Genomic DNA, 24,664 nt, shown 5'->3' on the forward strand with positions numbered 1-24,664 from the left:
GCGGCAAAAGAACAATATTCCCGCTGTAGCCTTTTTCCTGCTAAATCTCGCTTATTTCATCCAACGTGCCTCATGTTATGTGGCGTTGTGGATTGCCCAGTATGAACGAAGACTTACTCTCTCTGTCTCTCTCCCTATGTTCTTTTCTTGTATAATGTGGTAGCAACAACGAAACTAGCTATGATCACCTAGTCATGGTGCCTGACTCACCACTGATCCAGCTGGAGCATGGAATGTGCCTTTATAATGTAATATTTTGACATTCCTTCTCATCCTTCTGTTTTTTCGCTAGTGGCTTTACGTCGCACCGACACAGATGGGTCTTACTGCGACGATGGGAGAGGAAAGGTCTAGGAGTTGGAAGGAAGCGGCCGTGGCCTTAATTAAGGTACAGCCCCAACATTTGCCTGGTGTGAAAATGGGAAACCACGGAAAACCATCTTTAGAGCTGCCGACAATGGGATTCGAACCCACTATCTCCCGGATGAAAGCTCACAGCCGCGCGCCTCTAACCGCACGGCCAACTCGCCCGGTCCCTTCTGTTTTACTATCGGCCGATGGCCTCACACAACTTCCTTACTTGTGCCATGCTCTTCATTTTCGTCGATCATATCCCACCTCCCTTGTTCAACTCTTTTTTTTTCCGATCCCGCCGGCATTGGATCGCGAAGCCTAGGGAGTCTTTCACTTTCGCGCCCTTCGTGGCACTTGTCTTTCTTTGGCTATACCTTCATTTTTCGAAGTGTTAGACCTCTTCCATTTTCCCCTCTGATTAGTGTTAATAGAGAATGGTTGCCCAGTTGTACTTCCTGTTAAAAAAGTAATCACCACGACCTCCACCTATCAAGAATAACTCAGTGTACAAAATTAAATGTCCGTGGTTTGCGGTTATAGTAGTTTGCTAATTTAGCAGAACAAAGAGTAATTCCATTCCCTACCCGATGGGCAGTGCTATAAATATTTGGCTTATTTTTTAAATTTTTCTAGCTTATATTGGACGGCAATTTAGTTTTTTAAATGTAAATTGGGTTTGCAATACAGATACCGGCAGTGTGCCGCCATGTGCTGGAGTGTTCCGTGTTCCGTCGTATCCTCTTTGTTCTGTGAGTTCCGTTGCACCGGCAACTGGCCTTCGGTACATGCATTATGTTGTTTAAGAGCGTTGAAACCTAGTAACACATATATACCGGACGAAAAACCTTGCATAATGTCGCACCGGAGTCCTGTTCAGGACTTTATTATTAGAATAAAACCGGACAGGGTGAAATACAATTTATGTTCTTCTATTTTGTCTGCAAAGGGATCTTCAACCGGCACAATGACGAGACATTTCCAACTTGAACATCCCACAATTTTCGTGTTCTGCTTGTACAGCTTTATTTTTAATCTCCTGTTCCGCTTATATATAATGTTTAATTTATATCCTCGTGTTTTGCTTGTATGGGTTAATTTTTATTATCGTGTTCTGCTTGTATAGGCCTAGTTTTATTTTTAATCTCCTGTTCCGCTTGTATACAGTGTTCAGCTTTTTTCTTCGTGTTTTGCTTGTATAGGTTATTTTTTTATTTTCATGTTCCGCTTGTATATTGTGCACGTAAATAGAGTATTGACGAATGTTTCTTCAACTGTTCGAGTATATTTTTAATTGGTGACACATTGTGACATTTGTAAACACATCTACTGCCAGTGTAATTGTGACAGGTGTATTTCAGAATGAATGAAAACATTCTTATCCTAAAAACAACATTTAGACATGATTTTCTTGGTGCTTATTTCAGAATTCCGACTGCTTTTTCACGTGCCGTGAAGTTTTATCCTGGCCCTAATTACTCGCAATACAGGCAGATACATTCAAATGCTGAACATATCCTTGGAATAGTTATCTTTAAACACCTTTACTGCCATTGTAACCGTGTTACGAGTATTTCATATTGACCGAAAAAATCTTCACCTAAAAACAGTCTTTGAACATTATTATTGGGCGCGAATTTCAGGTGTTCCGACTGTTCCTTCACGTTCCGTGCAGCTTTACGCTGGCCGTAACTACACACAGCACGTCCGGTACAGCAGCATATTCCTGCTGACGCGGAGAATGGCATGTTGCCTCAGGAAGTTCTCTCTACCGCTCAGTTACAGTCCCGTGTGTCGTGTGCCGGCACACTGAACCGAAACACTCCACCTCGAGCTCCTAATGTTCCGGAACATCTGACTGTTCCGGTCTACCCAACCCTAAATTGGACATCGGCGAGAGGCGAGGCAAAGGCGACAACCAGCGCCTTGTGGCCGAATGACACAGGAAGACTACTACTACTACTACTACTACTACTACTACTACTAACAACGTTTTCATTGCTCCCCTGAAGGAGAAGGTGGAACTCTTTGAGGGTAACGACGTCTCCCAGGCAGGGAGATTTGTTACGGTGAAGGAGATGCACGGAGAAGGTGAGGGGGTTGCGGCCGTGGCCTATATAAGAAACAGTCCTGGCATTCGGCTAGGAGAATTGAAAACCGCGGAAAACCATCCTCAGGACAGCCGACGGTTGGGGCCAGCCGTGAAGTCCAGCCCTGTCCCGTCTCCCGAATGCAGAGCCGTGGACACCCCTCCTCAGCTCGGTTGGCCGGTCGAAGTGCAGAGCTGTTGGACCACGGACCAACCGTGGCCATTTGTGGGCCGAGACCCACTTTGCGTCCACTGACCTAACAGGAAGAGAGTTAAGTGCTACCGTATATTTATACCCAGTAGGGTGGGTGGAGCTATGGCTGGAAACTAAGATTATGCGGGTTAGAGAAACCAATTACCGGTACTAATAGAAAATTGTACACAAATATACCGAAATATGAGAAATTTAATAAGGTTACCGTGGTTGTAATAAACTGATAAGGAATAAGCCAGAAAAGAGCAAATAAGCAAAACGACGGCTGGAGTATTTGAGCAGCTTCAAATACTACCCGACTGAGCCGGCATAGTACCCGCCAACATCACGCCAGAAGACCTGCGCGCTACTACCTGATTCACTCAACACGGTTATTATTATTAATGTTAAAAGGAAGTGCAATGTTGTAATTTTAGATTTTAGAGGCTGGAAACGTCTGTTCTAAATGTGGAAATTTCCAAGTTTCCCTACCTCCACGGTTATTCCAGGTAAAATCCTGCGATGGTTCTTCATTTCAAGTGTCAATAGATCTGACGGAAAACTTGATCGAGAGAATTCAAGTACATTGGTACTGACCGAACAATGATATAAATTCTTGACCACTTTCCACACACACACACACACACACACACACACACACACACACACACACACACACACACACACACACACACAAGGTCACGGGGCTGATGCATAATGTCACAAGCCCCTGCCATGAACCAACAACGATCTAGTGTAACAGTTCTGCCATTCGTTCTAATATACATTGATTAAACCTGATTGAATGAAATTCCTATCACAGAAGTTTAACTTCGTTAATGGCTTGTTGAACTTAAAAATGAGAAAAGAAAGTCTCGGAGAGTAATGAGGTCGGGGATTGAGAGCTTAATCTCGTAGAGTACGTTCCAATATTGGGCTGGTCGGGAACTCACCTTCAGAAGTCAAATGAGCTTTAAAGTACTGCATATATATAAAACTGTGTTGTTAAGTACACTCTTCTATAGGACTAGGAAGCAGAACAATATTACCTTAATTCCGTGAGATCCTTCCTCAGTCATAGGCATATTTGGCCGGTGTTAAACCATAGTGAATTAAGCTCAAGTTCGGAAGACCAATAATAATAATTATTATTGTTATTATTATTATTATTATTATTATTATTATTATTATTACATTACCATTATAGACCGTTATGCCTTTCGGCGTTCAGTCTGTAATTTTCTGTGAATTTATTAAACGTCGCCATAATTATCTATTTGCAAGTAATCCTGTGACTTCATATAGTTCTATACCTGTTATCTTTAAATCGACAGAAACTGAGTCTAACCATCGCTGTCTTGGTCTCCCTCTACTCTTACCCTCCATAACAGAGTCCATTATTCTCCTCGGTAACCTATCCTCCTCCATTCGTCCCACGTGACCCCACCAACGAAGCCGGTTTATGCGTACAGCTTCATCCATCGAGTTCATTCCTAACTTAGTCTTTATATCCTCGTTCCGAGTATCCTCCTGCCATTGTTCCCACCTGTTTGCACCAGCAATCCTTCTCGCTACTTGCATGTGTGTTACTTATAACTTATAAATAAGCTATCCTGAGTCCACCCAGCTTTCACTCCCGGAAAGCAAAGTTGGTCTGAAAACACACCGATGTAAGGATAGTTTCGTCCGACAGCTGACTTCCTTCTTACATAACACTGTTGATCGCAACTGCGAGCTCACTGCATTACCTTTACTACACCTTGATTCAATCTCACTTACTTTATTACCATCCTGGGAGAACACGCAACCTAAATACTTAAAATTATCTACCGGTTCCAGCTTTGTATCACCAATCTGACAATCAATTATGTTGAATTTCTTACCTAATGTCATCAATTTTGTCTTCGAGAGGCTAATGTCCATACGATACTCATTGCACCTATTTTCAAGTTGCAAGATATTAGACTGCATGCTTTCGGCACAATTTGCCATTAAGACAAAGTCGTCAGCATAGGCCAGACTGCTTACTACCAGTGGCGTATACTGAGGGCTACCAAGGCTATCGGTGAAGCCCTAACCTCAAATGAGATAAAATAAGGGTGTATTTTGCCCGAAGGACGGTTCGAACCTCCGCAGAGGCGTGCCTGACCCGGAGTTTACGTACGGTAGGGTGGCCAGTTCCCTTCCGCTCCTCCATTCCCTTACCCCCCACCAACAGCGCGTAGCAACACGTCCAAATCTTGACCACGCCCAATGTTGCTAACTTCGGAGATCTCACGGGATCCGGTGTTTCAACACGGCTACGCGGTTGGCCCTCAATTGAGAAGGATGGAAATCTAAAGCACACTATGATGTAAGAATCTGACACATTGTTTCATTTACAAAACTTGAACGCAATGATATAAAACGTCGCTCGTATTTCTGAGTGCAAGGCATCGGAGAAGGATATTGCAGCCCGGACGCTGCATCCTACTCCCCTCGCCCCGCCCAGCACAGCTTGCTGCCTATAGGAACGCAGACGAGGGGGATAGGTGTGCTAGGCTTCGGTCCGTCAGATCGCCACTGCTAACGAAGGAGAGAGAGCTCATAGACTCGGAAGTTCTCCGCAAGTCCCCGAATAGACACATGCGTTCCTCATCTTATATACTCCCTCACCTCATAATTGTGACTTAATTATGCAGATAACAGAGTGCTGATATTTCACTCCCTTTTGCTTGTACATCGTTGTAGAAAGACACTGCAGGCTACTGTTATAGGAGTAATACAGTTTTATTTTTACAGGTTGATCTCCAAAAATGAAATGCAATCTTTCAAGTCAAACCTGTGATCATGGTTCGGACATCATCACTGATCTCCCAAAGAAGCTAATAAACCAGTGAACGACGGGCACGGCTGATGGTAATGCTATAAAATTCAAAATTGTAATTTAATAATAATACACTGACTGACAGAGCAAATGCAACACCAAGAAGGAGTGGTTCGAAAGGGATGAAATTTGGGAAAAAACAGAGACGGCACGGACGAATAATTGATGTCTATTTCAAACCGATATGCAGGTTACACAATGCGCACGGCATCGACTCAGTAGGATGTAGGACCACCGCGAGCGGCGATGCACGCAGAAACACGTCGAGGTACAGAGTCAATAAGAGTGCGGATGGTGTCCTGAGGGATGGTTCTCCATTCTCTGTCAACCATTTGCCACAGTTGGTCGTCCGTACGAGGCTGGGGGCAGAGTTTGCAAACGGCGTCCAATGAGATCCCACACGTGTTCGATTGGTGAGAGATCCGGAGAGTACGCTGGCCACGGAAGCATCTGTACACCTCGTAGAGCCTGTTGGGAGATGCGAGCAGTATGTGAGCGGGCATTATCCTGCTGAAACAGAGCATTGGGCAGCCCCTGAAGGTACGGGAGTGCCACCGGCCGCAGCACATGCTGCACGTAGCGGTGGGCATTTAACGTGCCTTGAATACGCACTAGAGGTGACGTGGAATCATACGCAATAGCGCCCCAAACCATGATACCGCGTTGTCTAGCGGTAGGGCGCTCCACAGTTACTGCCGGATTTGACCTTTCTCCACGCCGACGCCACACTCGTCTGCGGTGACTATCACTGACAGAACAGAAGCGTGACTCATCGGAGAACACGACGTTCCGCCATTCCCTCATCCAAGTCGCTCTAGCCCGGCACCATGCCAGGCGTGCACGTCTATGCTGTGGAGTCAATGGTAGTCTTGTGAGCGGACGCCGGGAGGGCAGGCCTCCTTCAACCAATCGACGGGAAATTGTTCTGGTCGATATTGGAACAGCCAGGGTGTCTTGCACATGCTGAAGAATGGCGGTTGACGTGGGGTACGGGGCTGCCACCGCTTGGCGGCGGATGCGCCGATCCTCGCGTGCTGACGTCACTCGGGCTGCGCCTGGACCCCTCGCACGTGCCACATGTCCCTGCGCCAACCATCTTCGCCACAGGCGCTGCACCGTGGACACATCCCTATGGGTATCGGCTGCGATTTGACGAAGCGACCAACCTGCCCTTCTCAGCCCGATCACCATACCCCTCGTAAAGTCGTCTGTCTGCTGGAAATGCCTCCGTTGACGGCGGCCTGGCATTCTTAGCTATACACGTGTCCTGTGGCACACGACAACACGTTCTACAATGACTGTCGGCTGAGAAATCACGGTACGAAGTGGGCCATTCGCCAACGCCGTGTCCCATTTATCGTTCGCTACGTGCGCAGCACAGCGGCGCATTTCACATCATGAGCATACCTCAGTGACGTCAGTCTACCCTGCAATTGGCATAAAGTTCTGACCACTCCTTCTTGGTGTTGCATTTGCTCTGTCAGTCAGTGTACATACATACATACATACATACATACATACATACATACATACATACATAACATTATCATTATAGACTGTTATGCCTTTCAGCGTTCAGTCTGCAAGCCTCTGTGAATTTACTAAACGTCGCCACAATCCTCGATTTGCAACTAGTGTTGTGGCCTCATTTAGTTCTATACCTCTTATCTTTAAATCGTTAGAAACCGAGTCTAACCATCGTTGTCTTGGTCTCCCTCTACTTCTCTTACCCTCCATAACAGAGTCCATTATTCTCCTAGGTAACCTATCCTCCTCCATTTGCCTCACATGACCCCACCACCGAAGCCGGTTTATGCGTACAGCTTCATCCATCGAGTTCATTCCTAAATTAGCCTTGATCTCCTAATTCCGAGTACCCTCCTGCCATTGTTCCCACCTGTTTGTACCAGCAATCATTCTTGCTACTTTCATGTCTGTTACTTCTAACTTATGAATAAGATATCCTGAGTCCACCCAGCTTTCGCTCCCGTAAAGCAAAGTTGGTCTGAAAACAGACCGATGTAAAGATAGTTTTGTCTGGGAGCTGACTTCCTTCTTACAGAATACTGTTGATCGCAGCTGCGAGCTCACTGCATTAGCTTTACGACACCTTGATTCAATCTCACTTACTATATTACCATCCTGGGAGAACACACAACCTAAATACTTGAAATTATCGACCGGTTCTAGCTTTGTATCACCAATCTGACATTCAATTCTGTTGAATTTCTTACCTACTGACATCAGTTTAGTCTTCGAGAGGCTAATTTTCATACCATACTCATTGCACCTATTTTCAAATTCCACGATATTAGACTGTAGGCTTTCGGCACAATCTGCCATTAAGACCAAGTCGTCAGCATAGGCCAGACTGCTCACCACATTTCCACCTAATTGAATCCCTCCCTGCCATTTTATACATAATAATAATAATAATAATAATAATAATAATAATAATAATAATAATAATAATAATAATAATAATAATAATAGGTGCATGGCATCTGTATAGACTTGGTGGTGGCCTGATGAGGATGAATTGAATGGCGAAGACGTGGTAAACACCCAGTTCCCCCGCCAGGGTAATTAAGAGTACGAGGGGGTTGATTCTGCGAATTGAACCGGGCCCATCGGACCAAAGGCATGCGTTCTATCCATTTCGCCACAAAGCTAAACCTTAGGCTACCATCTCCACTCATCAGATGTTGATTATTCACAGCAGCAGAGACCAGGGCAGTAGCTTGTGAAACAGCACTGACAACACAGCAGGCTACTCCGTTGCCTATTGGCTGCAGCTCAGAACGCTTAGGGCTTGACATTCACTAAACAAACTATCGAAAAGGGGTAACCTAAGTCTAGTGGTAGCCCACATTTTGTTCCCAGCATACGCCACTGCTTACTACATTTCCACCGAACTGAATCCCTCCCTGCCATTTAATACCTTTCAGCAGATGATTTATGTAAACTACGAACAGCAAAGGTGAAATATTACAGCCTTGTATAACCCCTGTAAGTACTCTGAACTAAGAACTCATTCTACCACCAATTCTCACTGAAGCCCAATTGTCAACATAAATGCCTTTGATTGATTTTAACAATCTACTTTAACTCCGTAGTCCCCCAGTATGGCGAACATATTTTCCAACGGTACCCTGTCATATGCTTTCTCTAGATCTGCGAAACATAAACACAACTGCCTATTCCTCTCGTAACATTCTTCAGTTACCTGGCGCATACTAAAAATCTGATCCTGACAGCCCCTCAGTGGTCTGAAACCACACTGGTTTTCATCCAACTTCCTCTCAACCACTGACTGCACCCTCCTATCCAAGATGCCAGTGAATACTTTGCCTGGTATATTAATCAATGATACGAAAGTTGGCGCAATCCTTCCTGTTCCCTTGCTTATACATATGTGCAATTATTGCTTTTCTCCAATCTGAAGGTACCTTACCATCACTCCATGCTAAGCTCACTACAATATGAAGCCATTTTATTCCTGCCTTCCCACTATACTTCATTTCAGGCCTGATTTCATCTATTCTTGCTGCTTTATAACAACGGAGTCTATTTACCATCCTTTCCACTTCCTCAAGCGTAATTTCACCAACATCCTTTTCTTCCTCCCCATCAGCTTGGTTGTTCGCGACACCACCAGGAAGATTTCCCTGTACGTTGAGAAGATGTTCAAAATATTCCCTCCACCTCTCCAGTGATTCCCTGTGATCTATTGTGAGTTCACCTGAATTACCCAAAACACTGTACATTTCCTTTTTTCCCTCCCTTCCTAAGAATATTACTTTATTAATTTCCAGATTATTACCAAAATCTTCCCACGACTTCTTTTCGGATTCAACAACTATATGTTTCGTTCTGTTTCTTTCATCCACGTACAATTCCCTGTCAACATCAACCCTTATTTGGAGACATTTCTGATAAGCCTTCTTTTTACATTTATAAGCTGCTCTCACTTCGTCATTCCACCAAGATGTTCGCTTTTTCCCATCATTACACACAGTCGTTCCTAGCATTCCGTTGCAGTTTCTACTACAGCATCCCTGTATGCCACCCATTCACTACTCTGAACCTGCTTACTGTCCACTCTTAGAAACTTCTCACTAATCGTATCCATGTACTTCTGTCTAATTTCCTCGTCCTGGAGATTATCTACCCTTATTCGTTTGCAGCTGGATTTTACTTTCTCTATCCTAAGCCTAGATATACTTAGTTCACTGCAGATCAGATAGTGGTCTGTATAATCGAAAAGTTGCCCGAAAACCCCGTACATTACTAACAGACTTGCTGAATTCGAAGTCGGTTAAGATATAGTCTATTATGGATCTGGTACACCTAGCCTCCCATGTGTAGCGGTGAATAGCCTTATACTTGAAGAATGTATTCGTAACTGCTAAACCCGTACTAGAACAGAAGTCCAGCAAACGCTTCCCATTCCCATTAGCTTCCACATCTTCCCCACATTTACCAATCATCCTTTCGTATCCTTCAGTTCTGTTTCCAACTGTCTCATTGAAATCGCCCATTAGCACTATCCTATCCTTGCTCTTGACCCTGACTACGATGTCACTCGATGCTTCATGAATGAAATGAAAACCACAACCTGTTTCCAGTCATTTGACCGGGTCAGGAATGGAATGAATGAAGCCCCGATCTAGCGGCGAGGATAGGAATTGTCCCGGCTGCCGAAGCCTGTCGCACTCCTCTGGGGCAATGATACATGGCAGAGAGATGACATGATAATGGAAAGTGCTGCTGGAATGAAAGATGACTGGGAAAACCGGAGTACCCGGAGAAAAAACTGTCCCGCCTCCGCTTTGTCAGCACAAATCTCACATGGAGTGAGCGGGATTTGAACCACGGTATCCAGCGGTGAGAGGCCGGCGCGCTGCCGCCTGAGCCACGGAGGCTTCGATGCATCATAAAACTTGTTAACTTCATCCTCATCTGCACCCTCACATAGTGAATACACTGAGACAATTCTCGTCCTAATTCCTCCAACTGCCAAATCTAACCACATCGTTCGCTCATTTACGTGCCTAACAGGAACTATGTTGCGTGCAATAGTATTCCTGATAAGCCGTCCTGCCCCATACTCTGCCCTTCCCTTTTTAATACCCGTAAAGTACACTCTATAATCTCCTATTTTTTCCTCGTTTCCTCCCCTTACCCGAATATCACTTACTCCTATTACATCCAGATGCATCCTCTTAGCTGACTCAGCCAGTTCTACTTTATTTCTTCCATAAGCCCCATTAATTTTGATAGCTCCCCATCGAATTCCACTTCGTTCGACAAGTTGTTCCCAAGGAGTCCCTCGCCCTTCATATGGGAGTGGGACTCCATTACTCCCAGAGGTCCGAGGCTTGCCTAACATGTTCTGACCTGGGTAAATTCATGAAGCATAATGCTACTCTACTTACACGTAGTCCAAGTGAGGATCTCTCCTCTAACGGGTTAGAGACCACCGGTGGATTTTATAGTCCTAGCCGCCTGAGCAAAAGGAGGGCCATGACTCAGAATATGTCCGGGATGTCCACTCCCATTCCATAGCAACTGGTATCCCCACTTTCAGGACCACTTATTACGCCACTCAGCCGTTGCCCATGGTTCACGAACTAGGACGTGACTACAGTAACTCACACCATGAATTTCGTGTGATGGTGGCCAGCTTGGTGCAGAAGCAGACCATACGACGAGGGTAGGTGGCACCTGCGATGTATGGAATCTATATGATTTTGTGATGTAATGTTGTGCGTTACCTGTAGGAGTGTTCGGGACAGCACAAACACCCATTCCCCGAACCAAGGAATCATTTGAGATTAAAATCCCTTCACAGACCGGGAATCGAACCCGAGGGCCAAAGACCAAGACCCTGTGCACTCAGCTATGACGCCTAACAAAACAGTGTGTCAGACTGCCTTAGTACGCCTAGATGTGTTTCACAAAATGTCCAGCTAAGAGGAAGATATATCGATAGATGCAAGTACAGGTACTGTGAAAAAAATTAATTTTAGTTGAACCCCAGTTGGCCGTAATGCTGCAGGGAGAACTAACGCATGAGCGAATATGGCAGACCGGTTGTTTTACTCATAAGGAAGCATTTGATGACAGCAGTCCGTCATATTTGTCATCTTCAGGGACGGCGGATTACTTGCCTTCAGTTTCTGAGAGTAGACTACTATAAAAGTTCCTCAAATTCATTACGAAATTTACGACTTCTGTTGGTGCGTGAAGGAAAAACATAGTGTTGAACCTCGAGGTTCTGACGTTGACGGCGTCTCTCTGGCCAAGGAGATTGTGTTGGTAATGTGATGTACGGAGGAAGTGAGGCGGATGCGACCGTGGCCTGTAAAGGAACTGTCCCTGCAGTCGCGTTAGCGCAGGAGAACGGAAACCAGCGGGATTCGAACGGACTAACCACGGTGTCGGACCACAGATACTTGACGCCCCCAGATGGACGTTGTATTACTTACTAATACTGACTACCGTTACTACTAAATGTTTTCATTCCTCCCCTGAAGGGGTAGCCGGGCCTCCTACAGGGTGACTCCGACTCTAATGCTAGGAGATTTGTATCGGAAGGAGATGTGCGGAGAAGGCGAGAGAGTTGGCGGGCGTGGCCTATACCTACCAGGAACTGTCCCAGCATTCGCCCTAATGCAGGAGAATGGAAAAATACGGAAAACCATTCTCAGGACAGCCGACGGTGGGGACCAGCCACTCTCCCTCTCCCGTATACAGAGGCGTATAGCCACGGTAGAGCCGTGGCCATGTGCTCGGTTATCCGGTCAGAGCTGTCGAACCACGGATCAGCCGTGCCCACTTGTGGACCGAGACCCACTCTACATCGCCGACCGTATTCTCTCAAAAAAGGTAGGTAAATATAGTCATTCTGTTTGTGTTCCTTCAGATTATTTGTACATCGCTTTGTTTTGAGATGCATCTGTCACTGTTTCGACATTTCCCGTTTTTTATTCTCCAGACATCGACCAAACTCTTGGTGTAGGAAGGACACCTGTCAGTGCTTTGTTCTGTTAGTTACAGGCACACAAATTCTAGGATTTGATTTGAAAAGGCATCAGTCACTGACTCATGCCCTTTCAAAACGGAACAACAGATAGCACATAATGTCAGTTGAACATTGTGTGTGAGTTCGTTTCCAAAACTACAGATGGCATACCAGAACAATATTGAGCTGCGCCTTCATTTGATTTTATTAATTCATCTTGAATATTTCCTGGCTACTGGATGACAGCAAGTGTTACAGTATTTTGCTCTCATACGGTGTTTTCTTGGAATTGAAATATGTTGGAAAGTGGCGAGAAAGGAAATGGTGGTAAGAGAAAAAATGTCAGACTGAAAGGACAAAATACAGTGGAATCCCGAAACCAGGAAACATGTCTGAATTTACTTGCAAGTAAGTAAACTAGCCTGCATTTTATAAAACTGCTGTTTTATTATTAATGTGTAATTAAAATCTAGAACTATTAACAAGAAAATACCTGTTCCGATTAGAAGTGAGTATAAGCGAAGGAGAGAAGGAGTGTTCTCTTCTATCTCAAGATTGTTTCACTTTATTTACGAGAAGGATAAGGAAGGTTATGTCACAGGTTACACCGCCATCAATGGACTCTGTTTCCATATTTTCTTTTTGCTTTGCAACTTGCTTTACGTCGCACCTATACAGATAGAGGTCTTATGGCGACCATGGGATGGGAAATGGCTACGAGTTGGAAGGAAGCGGCAGTGGCCTAATTAAGGTACAGCCCCAGCATTTGCCTGGTGTGAAAATGCGAAACCACGGAAAACTATCTTCAGGGCTGTCGACAGTGGGGTTCGAACCCACTATCTCCCGAATGCAAGCGGTATATCCATCAGGGAAGTATTCTCTGAAATCAAGCAAACTGAGTGATATTATGAGGAGAAGGCTCAAATTTAATTTTGGATTGGCTGGTAACAACGGTGTCTGAAAGTTAGTGTTAATTTGTGTGATGCTTAAAGCTAAACTTTCTTGTAGCTGTGAGCTTACATTCAGGAGTCGGTGGGTCGGCAACCCTGAAGATGGTTTTCCTTGGTTTCACGTTTTCACACCAGGCAAATGCTGGGGCTGTATCTTAATTAAAACCACGGCCCATACCTTCCCAATGCTAGCTCTTCCCCATGTTTCCGTCGTCGAAAACATTCGATGTTTTAGTGCGACTTTAAACCACTAGGAAAAAGCTCAACTTTAACCTAGAAAACTTTCCATACATTGTATCTCAAGTGACTGTTTATGTAGTGAACACCACAGTGTTCTTTCAATTAAAATAACAGTTTGATTGCTAATGTTTTTCATTTTGTTCTAATTATTAGTTGGATTTTTTTGTTTTGTGTTAAAAGGCCATCATTTTTTTGTAAGTGTCAACATTTGACAAAACATTTTATCACGAACTGTTTTCAAAATATGTCATAGATGACGAAAGAGGAAATAACGCAATTATTTTTTGTAAAACTCTGTTTCCGGTAATAAATTTTCCTTAAGTTAACTTCCTATGATTGATCCCCTTTCAAAACAAAAAAAACAAAAAGACGATTGAAATACTGGATGTATGTAGGCTAGTGATATCTTAACGCCAGGTTTAGAAAAGATGGAATTACTCTGTATCATAATGAACTTCAGTTATAGCCTAAAGACGTCATATCCTTTATGAGAGAAAGGATTCGCCCGTAATTAACTAAACATCCAAGTCACTGAGATTTCAGTTTAGCCTTAATGAACCAGAGGCATGGAACTTCTTAGTAAACTAAATAATATCCATTATTGACTTCTTTTTACACCAAAGTCGTTTCTAACACCTGCATACGTATGAGTATAAACCGTGACCGTGACAACGAACGGTTATGAAATACAATTTTCTTTATAAGACAGTTCAGACTAAATTTTAATTTCGATTTCTTCAAAAATAACTTTGTAGCGCTTCGTTTAGTATGACTTTAAACCGGCCATTTGTAAGTGCAATTATCCACATTACTTTAGAGTCCACAACAAGACTCTTATCGGATCCGTACATCTTGTTGGCGATGAATGGCATTACATTCTCCTAAACGAGTCAAACACCAGTGTGCGAAATAAGAGAGAAATAGTTGGTGGGAGACGGATCATAGGGCTTAACTACTAGTTTTTATATCAGGCATTACCCGGTGGGGGAGCAGTATATAATTGCCGTGTAAATATATATATCTCCCCCCTCGCCCCCAGTAAAATGTAAATTTTAATTTTTTAAAATTATGTTGTTATAACAGGAATGATAAACATTGAAGAGTTACTCCGGCTGTCCCTTTCTTAAGAAGGCTTAGGCGAGACGTGGTTTGTCGTGAATTTTTTCCTTATTAGTGGAGCCTTCCTCTACCAGGGCTAAGTGCTGACTGAATAAATGTGTCAGTTTGTACACTCCTTAAGTGAATATTGTCCTGTTGGCTACCTATCGGAAACACACCCTCTCCAAGAAGTACAGGATTGAGCTACTTAGAGGGATGACAAGGGAGGAGGGCTTCAAGAAAGTTATATATATATATTTTTTTTTTTTGCTAGTTGCTTTACGTCGCACCGACACAGATAGGTCTTATGGCGACGATGGGATGGGAAAGGCCTAGGAGTTGGAAGGAAGCGGCCGTGGCCTTACTTAAGGTACAGCCCCAGCATTTGCCTGGTGTGAAAATGGGAAACCACGGAAAACCATCTTCAGGGCTGCCGACAGTGGGGCTCGAACCCACGATCTCCCGGATGCAAGCTCACAGAGTTATATTTTTACCCGGGTTTCAGATGGACTTGCCTGAGTGAAACATGAACAGTAAGCTGCAGGTAGGGAGTTTCCACCGCTACGTTGCTTTACCGATCAAGGTCTGGCAGTCATTCTATTGTATTTCTATATTATGTGTATTATTCCTGACGTTTTTATAAAAATATGCACACTAAAAACATTAATTTCAGTAATATATATGTTTCACATTTTGCTCATAATTTTATAATGAAAAAATTTCCCCCGGGCAATTTTTGTGGGGTAGAACCTTTGAGATAAAATCGTTGATGGTGGGGGAATCCCCCTCTCCACTGCGATATCGCATCCTGTCAATAGCAGTACAATATATAGGTAACATCCTTTTCTTGCAAAATTTTGAGATTATTTCCCATTCGTTGCTGTCACGAAATTATAACAAATTTTACTGGTATATTTCATTCTGTTACAGGTGAGTTCGGCCACCACTTATCCAGCTGCTGATTCTTCTTCGGAAGTTCTCGTAAGTTCTAGAAGACTGTCAGCATGACCTTGTGATACTCTATCGCGTACGATGTTGAGTATATGAAGTGTTCAAAGAATTCTGTCCAGCAATCATAGACCGTGATATCGAGTATCGGTATAATTACGATAACCCTCTAACTCACAGTGCCCATCCAGAGTCCTGGAGAAAGCTGTATAACGTACTTTGTCAGTTGGGAGTCTCTGTGGTCGTTCTGCTTTGTCTCAGTTCCGTTTTCATATTTAAACGACGGTTTGACTGAAGAAGGTATTAAATTAATCCAAAAATTGATCTCTGGGCTGTTGATGGAACCTGATACTTCATGACACCTTCGACACCATAAAAATAAATAAAAAGTAGGTGATTTAACATGTCGTTTAGGGCTCCGTTAGAGACAATTCAATGGAGATTCTGCCCGCAGACCTTGGTTAATACGACATTACCTTACTTGCTCCAGCTGAATCTGAATGAAAGTTGTAGGCAAAATTGTCCTGATCGCCTCCACCACGGCTTATGAACATTGGATGGCATTATTCGTAAACCTTGTACCTAGCCGATAAATCAAGTAGTGTAACAAAACCACACTAATTGCCGCGATTTCTTCTTCTTCCTCCTTCCCTTTTCCCACATTTGGGTGGAGTCGCGGTTGCGAGCTGTGTTGCACATATGGAATCGGATCCGTTTTACGCCCGGATGCCCTTTCTGACACCAACCTTACGTCAAGGGATGTATACACTATTACGTGTTTCTGTGGTGGTAGGTAGTGTGATGTGTTGCATGTGTCTGAAGAGAAGTGTGTTAGTTCAAACACAAACACACACAACCAGTCTTCAAGTCAGAGGAATTAAACAGATTCTATTAAACTCCCCTACTCGGCCGGGAATCGAACCGGGGACCGTCTGAATCGAAGGCCACGAAGCTGACTATTCAACAAATGAGCCGGGCAATAATTTCCACGTTGTATAGTATTTATTTATTTATTTATTTATTTATTTATTTATTTATTTATTTATTTATTTATTTATTTATTTATTTATTTATTTGAAAAGAGTACCTATTGTTGGGGTAATCCAAGTAGTTTATGAACTGAAAAATATAATAACAAAAGCATCTGCATGTTAGATGACAATCTATAAAGCACATAGGGCCTATACACGTTAATATTATATATAATGCCCATTTAATTAATATGTAGCTATACCCACTTACGGTGCTGGCCTGTTTTATAGCTACTCAGTAGTGACGCAAACCTAAATGTCCAAGTCGAATCCAAGGATCGTCCTAATAGTAAGTTGACAATGCCTTGGCGTACGAGGCAGGAAACTTGATGATAATGCTTGTCTTTTAAAGGGGCCAAATATCTAGATCATCGCCCCCTACAGAAAAGTTATAGAGGCCCCTAATTTAATCACCACCCCATCATCATCATCATCATCATTATCAGGAGTATATAAGGTTCGGGAGATCGTTGGATGGATAATTGACATAAAAAGAAGACACTATAAATTTACCGGGCGAGTTGGCCGTGCGGTTAGGAGCTCGCAGCTGTGAGCTTGCATCCGGGAGAAGGTGGGTTCGAACCGCACTGTTGGCAGTCCTGAAGGTGGTTTTCCGTGGTTTCCCATTTTCACACCAGGCAAATGCTGGGGCTGTACCTTAATTAAGGCCACGGCCGCTTCCTTCCCACTCCTGGGCCTTTCCTGTCCCATCGTCGCCATAAAGCCTATCTGTGTCGGCGCGACGCAAAGCAAATTCAAAAGGAATCTATAAATGTCAGTTTCGGTTTTCTTGTTACGTTTCTATTGTCTGTTATGAAGTACAAAGAAGTTTCGATTGAATTAATACATGACTAATGATTTTTATTTCATACTTCATCGTTCAATTCATTTCACTACTTTAATTTCAATTGTGATTTAGGAGGCGAGTGGATTCGAAACATACAGTCGGCTGTCCAGAGAATGGCTTTCTGTGATTTCACTTCCAGGCAAATGCCTGGACACTTCCAATTCATAGGACACAACCGATTCCTTCCACCTCCTTACTCAGTTTCATTCACCATCATTTATTTCATCTGCATTAGCTCCTCAACTGATGTTGGCGTGAGGAAGGGCATCCGGTCGTAAAAACGTGCCATATAACTTCATCTCACCTCATTCCCGATCCCGTATCAAGAAACGGGGCTAAAGGGTAGTCAAACAATTGCTGATTTAGGAAAGGGAAGGTAAGCTCGGATCTGTAATTATTATTATTAGCATATATATTGACTAAAAATAGTAATCTTCACGTACGATTAGGTTACTGACGTAGTCATGTCATAGGGGGGAAAGTGAAGGAACTACTAGTGTATTATTATTATTATTATTATTGTTATTATTATTATTATCTTCTCGTTTTCTTCTTCTTCTACTACCGCTTTTGCCACATCCTGGTGGGGTCGTGGGTGCGTACTGTGTCCCTCATTGTACTTAGCTCTGTTGAACGGCCGGGTGCCTTTCCTGTCACAATTCCTATATGAAGGGATGTATTCACTATTGCGTGTTTCTGTGTTATGATTATTATTATGATTATTATTATTATTATTATTATTATTATTATTATTATTATTATTATTATTATTAACAAATACATTGCAAATGGGAAATATCCCGGTGGCAGTGGTCACTTTCGGTAGTGTAATAATAAAGTAAAGTTAACCCAACAACAACAACAACAACAACAACAACAACAACAACAACAGCAACAACAACAAGAACAAACGAACAACAAGAGTACAACAAGCGAATCCATGGAAAGAAAATATTACAAGAATTACTACTAGTTTAGGATTCTAAATCCAGTATCATCATATACAAATTCACACACGACTCAAGTATTTCCAGCGCTTAACACTGCGGCTGACAATACTATAGGTTGACCTTACTACTAGCTTAACATTAAAAGTGATAATAAAGTGAAGTTAAACAATAATTACCCTACAACAACAACAACAACAAAACAAAAACAACAACAACAGCAGCAAGAGTACAACAAGCAATTCCATGGAAATAAAAAAATTACCAGAAATACTACTACTTTAACTTTCTAAATCCAGCGTCATTATATACAAATTCGCACACAACTTAAGTATTTCCAATACTTAACACTACGATTTACAATACTATAGGTTGAACTTACTACTAGCTTAACACTACAAGTGATAATAAAGTCAAGTTAAAAAGATAACTCCCCAACAACTACAACAGCACGAGTATAATAATCAATTCCATGGAAAAAGTATTACAAAGAATACTACTAGTTTAACATTCTAAATCCAGCATCACATACAGTTTCATACATAACCTAATTATTTCCAATACTTAACGCTATTACTTACAAAACTATAGGTTGAGCTTACTACTAGCTTAACGTTACAAGTTAAAATGAAGTAAGGTTAAAGAGTAATTACCCAGCCACAACAACTATGATTTCCCCTTTTAAAAATAGCTGGTCCCAGAAGAAAACACAGAAATGGAATGAAACTCAGCACAGACAACGGGTACGATGATACAAATAACAGATTACAATATCAAAACAAATGAACCGTTTATTGCGACAAAATTGTAATTTTGGGAAGTACATTTCAGTACTGTGTTGCACCAACCCTAGCTTGTATGAACGCAGTGATTCGGTGTGGTATGGAATCGTGGAAACGTTGAATGTTCTCCTTTGGATAATTGGACCATACTGCAACTGCCGCTTCATATCAGGTAGACCCGATGATGACGAGAGATTCCGTCCTAGCTAGTACAGTACATGTTCTATGGATGACACTTTCGTGGTCTTACCGGGTCAAGTAAGTGTGTTAATAGCACGAAGACAGTCCTTGAAACCCGAGCAGTGTGTAGGCGGGCATTATCTTGTTGAAACATCGCATTTTGGAGTCGCCCCATGAAGACAGGCACATAAGGTTTCAGAATGTCTTGAACGCATACTTACCGGGCGAGTTGGCCGTGCGCGTAGAGGCGTGCGGCTGTGAGCTTGCATCCGGGAGATAGTAGGTTCGAATCCCACTATCGGCAGCCCTGAAGATGGTTTTCCGTGGTTTCCCATTTTCACACCAGACAAATGCTGGGGCTGTACCTTAATTAAGGCCACGGCCGATTCCTTCCAACTCCTAGGCCTTTCCTATCCCACCGTCGCCAAAAGACCTATCTGTGTCGGTGCGACGTAAAGCCCCTAGCAAAAAAAAATGAACGCATACTTGTGTCATAAAGTTTCCTCTCAGCATAACCGGACAAGTCCTGGAAGTATAGGAGATTGTTTACCACACCATCACGAGCCCAGATCTGGCGGTATGCCACTCAGCAAGGAAGGCTGGAAATGCGCGCTCAGTAGGGTGCTGCTTCCATACTCTGGTACGGTGGTCATCCGTGCCGAGACAAAATCTTGATTCGTCACTAGAAACGGTCCGTCGTCAGTCTTGTGGCGCATTGCCTGTTACGGGTAGCGAGCTTCTTTGTAAAGAGTAGTAACACAATTATTATTATTATTATTATTATTATTATTATTATTATTATTATTATTATTATTATTATTATTATATGCATGCGTTTGGCCCTCTAAGGAGCACGTAGAACCATTTTTTAACATTGGTATTCTTGATCTTCTTGTTCATCTTATCTTCCCAAAACTTGCTCATACTTCCACTATGGGCCTGTCGTCTTTCCTGTGTCCACGTGTTTCCTGCCTTCGGATTATTGGGCGCAAACTTGTGGGTGTTGACCTTTAGTCTCTATGAAGTCCTTGTGGTTTCCAGTGGGTCAATGTCAACTTCTGCGAGATCATTTTGGGAGTCTACCAGCCAGCGCACTTTGGTTTGTCGTGTTCCATTGATAACGAAAAAAATGTTCTTGGTCAATCGTGAGTCATCCATTCGTTCTAAATGCCCGTAGAGTTTCATACGTCCTTTGCATGCAAGTGAAGTGAATCGCTCAGTCGAGTTCCTCCGAGCTTTTTCGCATCCTAATGCCATCTTCAGACTTGGGTCCGAATATTTTCCTCAGTATCTGTCGTTCCATTTTCTCAACGTCTGTAATGTTGATGTTTAATGATGATGTTTCAGTTGCGTAGAGTGCCTCTGGTAGAACAGTGGTGTAGTATCGGAGTTTGGCCTTGGTGGAAAGTGATTTCTCGTTGTAAACGTTCCAGGTGATTGTACAGGCTTTACGTAATTTTTCAGCATGGTTTCTGTTGGCTTCTTTTTAGTTGCCAGTGCTCCCGATAACTTCACCTAAGTACTTAAATTGTTTTACTTGTGTGACGCTGCTGTATTGGGTCACGAGTGGAACCAGGTTTGAGTTCTTGAAGTCCATGTACTGTGTTTTTTCGTAACAGATGTGGAGGTCAGTTTTGACAGCAATTTCATAAAGCTTCTCGATGGCATGTCTGGCTTCTTCTTCTTATTGTTATTATAGCTGTTGAGAACTAATTCATAGAACCAGGCCGTAGTTCCCCCAGTAAAGTAAAGATTTTAAGTAAGAAGACAAACTACAGTTTGCCCACTTCATGCAAGGGCGTCTTAATTCTCAGTATGAGCAAGAGCATGCTGGGCAAGGAGAGGGAGCCGTAGATTCCTACGAACTGGGGAATAGAAATTATTCCTGCTTTCCAGCCACCACTGATGTATCAACGTGGACTGGTGAGCGAGTATAAGTGAGAGGCATTTACACCCCAAGTTTATCGAGACACTCAGAAGCAGCACACGAGAAACACACACTAGAAAATTCTGGAAGCATGTTGAGGTAGATGTGTGACGTGACTGGGTGAAGTTGAGTCAGATGTCAGGGAACAGTCTGAGTGAAGGCAGGGTGAACATCATTACTATAGGCGTGATAAACGAAGTCCTTGAAGTTGGAAAGTTTGAGATAAACGAAGATACGCCGATGTCACAGTCCTCAGCAGCCAATGCCGCCTACTCACGACAAAACTCCAAACGATGATGACGCCGCTGTTAGGGTATCAACGGCAGAGAACGTAAGGGACGTCACAAGTGCAGGTCCTGTTCTACGAGGTGCCTCGAAATGCAGCTGATTTACACTGAGGTCTCTAGCGATGCCACTACATGTTGCTGGATGGTGGACATAGACACCTTTGGTTGCGCATGTGTAACGAGAAGACGATCCTCTCGTTTTGATTGCTTGATGATGATGTTTGTTGTTTAAAGGGGCCTGACATTTAAGGTCATCGGCCCCTCGTTTTGATTCTTCGGTACCTGTGATTAGTAATACTATAGGAGAAACATCAAGGTTCTGCTTTACCAGTGATTAGTACTATTATGAGGGACCGGTGACCTGGAGTTTGGTCCTCTTTGGACAACAAGCATCATCCCAGAAAATTAGGTATTGTAAATTAAATGAAATGTCGTATGGCTTTTAGTGCTGGGATATCCCAGGACGGGTTCGGCTCGCCAGGTGCAGGTCTTTCTATTTGACACCCGTAGGCGACCTGCGCGTCGTGATGAGGATGAAATGATGATAAAGTCGACACATATACCCAGCCCCCGAGCCATTGGAATTAACCAATGAAGGTTAAAATCCGCGACCCGCCCGGGAATCGAACCCGAGGCCCTCTGAACCGAAGGCCAGTACGCTGACCATTCAGCCAACGAGTCGGACATAAGGCATTGTGAATCAGATCCACTGATTGTTTTGGATTTGTGGTCATTTTTTCACCATCATTCGTTTTAAATTCTTGTCAGTGGATACATTTTGAAGTTTTAATTATCGTTTCATTTCCTTGAACCTCGTATAATTATGGACCGATGGCCTAGCTGTTAGGCCCCTTTAAACAACAAACATCATCAACATTACATTTCGCTTTCCCCTTCTTGCCTCCTGGAAACGGGAACACATAATGTGTTTATGTTCAGTCGGACTTGCGACATACCCGTATTTTCTAACTGCTTCTTCCACAAATGATGATATCGCTCCGACTTCACTAAATTGAAGTATTTGCGGATGTGCGAAAGTGATAATCGCATGTTACCATCTTCGTTAAGCAGAATTTTACAGCCCTCCTCTTGTACTCCACACTGATGTTCTCTCGTACACTTTTTACGGGACTATGAACATAAGTAGAATCGGACGATTTGCATGACGACGAACTCGTAGCATCACTAGAGTCCGGAGAGTCGTATTGTAGTTTCGAACTCGGACCCGGAACGTCACTTGCGATCGGTAGAAGGTTTAGAAAAACCGAATCACTTGAGTTGCTTTCACTGCCTCCAATATGTACATCCAGAGAAACCTCCTCAATACGTTGCACTCCTCTACAATTATTTTCTATCACATCAATCAGATATTGCCCAATTTCCTTTCGAGCCAATTTCTCCGGAAAACAAAATCCCGTTTTCGCGGAAATAACTCATTACAAACTCCACTAAGTTAATAGGATAGGGAACTCATTTCCACAGTCTTGCTTTCTTTAAAACAACCATCAAACTGTTATGTTATTGCTGTGCGCAGTGTAACACCCCACCGCTGACTAGTGCGCGCGGCGCAGCTTATCAGTGGTGGCCTCGAGTACCTGAGACGACACTGCTGTGTCCACTCCAACCAACATGTACAGTGTATGTTCGATAGTCTACTCGCACTACTTCTCATTGATCTATATGAGAGATTCGGCACATGATTTCGGAGACTTATAGTTCCATCTGGTGGCTGATCTTCTTCACGTTGTCCTCTTATAGTACAACGATTATGTCAAAAAGTATTCAGGATAGATTTCGACCTGTCTTACCAGTTACTGCATTTGTAGCCCGGTGCCACGTTAACTTCGGATCTTCCCTTCTTGTAAACCACTGACCGTAAAATACATCTGGTTTCTATTAATTAGCTCGTCAACTTAATTCGTGTCTTGATATGTGTGGGGTCATTTCTTGATATGCCGTAAAATAGACTCCTACATATCACTCAAATTATAGCACAGAATCTCTCGAGTTCCCATGCCCTTATCATCTGTACTTATTTGGTGTGGATCACAAGGAAATGAAATATTGACCGCAGCTGTTTGAGAAGTCCACAGACCAGCTTGCCGTTAAATAAGTATTTTAATGACAGTTAAAAGTGAAATACTTACGAGTAGTTCTTGAGATAGTTTAACACAGGAGAGATTTGTGCGTGTCACATATGCCTATAACTCTTGAAATTTGAAGATATGAGACAGAGAGAGAAAGAGAGATCCAGACGTGATGCATTTGCTGACGACAGTCATCGTGATTATGACTAAGAAGAACAAGCGCTCCAAGAAGAACAAATATGCTGTTAAAACGCCCATTCCGTCAAGTATACAGTGTGCATGCCGCGAAAATGTAAATAGCACCTGGGAAGCAGTTAAGCACTTAAAAACCACACTGAAGAATTAAAACAAAAAGGAACCTGCACGTCCACGGGGGAGAAGCTGCAACTGCCCCTTCCCTTCCCTACATATATTTCTCTACTTTTTATTTACTTTCTGTAGTACTATACTATCTTATTTATCCAACGGGAGATTCACTGTGACGACAGAGATGATAGAATATGTTAAACTTCAGTTTCAGGGAAACTAAACATTCCTGCTTCACTTAACTGAAGTTCTCATGGACTACATTAATGTCCACAGTGTCCAGCTTTTTCAGTGGTCATCGTAATTCCCTTCGGTCCGTGGGTTCGAATCCAGGCGGGGACAGGTATTTTAACTTAATATGGTAATATCTCTGGCTCGGGGACTGGATACTCGTGTTCGTCTTAATACATTTTCTCTTCATTTATATACAACTCATCACAATACCAACCACCACAGAAACAACCGGAAAGGAGAGTACGGTATTATTTTCCTTGGTACTGACTTTTAA

At 43.0% G+C, this 24,664-nt stretch overlaps 1 protein-coding gene across 3 annotated transcripts in view; it reads left to right on the forward strand.

Moving 5' to 3' along the window:
• GlcAT-P (Glucuronyltransferase P) overlaps window positions 1-24,664 on the forward strand; it is a 1,177,810-nt gene that overhangs the window by 126,554 nt on the left and 1,026,592 nt on the right. For 2 of the 3 annotated variants that reach the window (XM_067140864.2, XM_067140867.2), the window contains one exon: window positions 15,745-15,795. The exons of the other annotated variant lie outside the window; for it this stretch is intronic. The gene's annotated coding sequence lies outside the window, so the exon portion shown is untranslated. The remainder of the gene's footprint in view (window positions 1-15,744; window positions 15,796-24,664) is intronic. 3 annotated transcript variants of the gene reach the window in all.

Source organism: Anabrus simplex, chromosome 2 (assembly GCF_040414725.1).
Source record: "Anabrus simplex isolate iqAnaSimp1 chromosome 2, ASM4041472v1, whole genome shotgun sequence".
Classification (NCBI taxonomy): domain Eukaryota; kingdom Metazoa; phylum Arthropoda; class Insecta; order Orthoptera; family Tettigoniidae; genus Anabrus; species Anabrus simplex.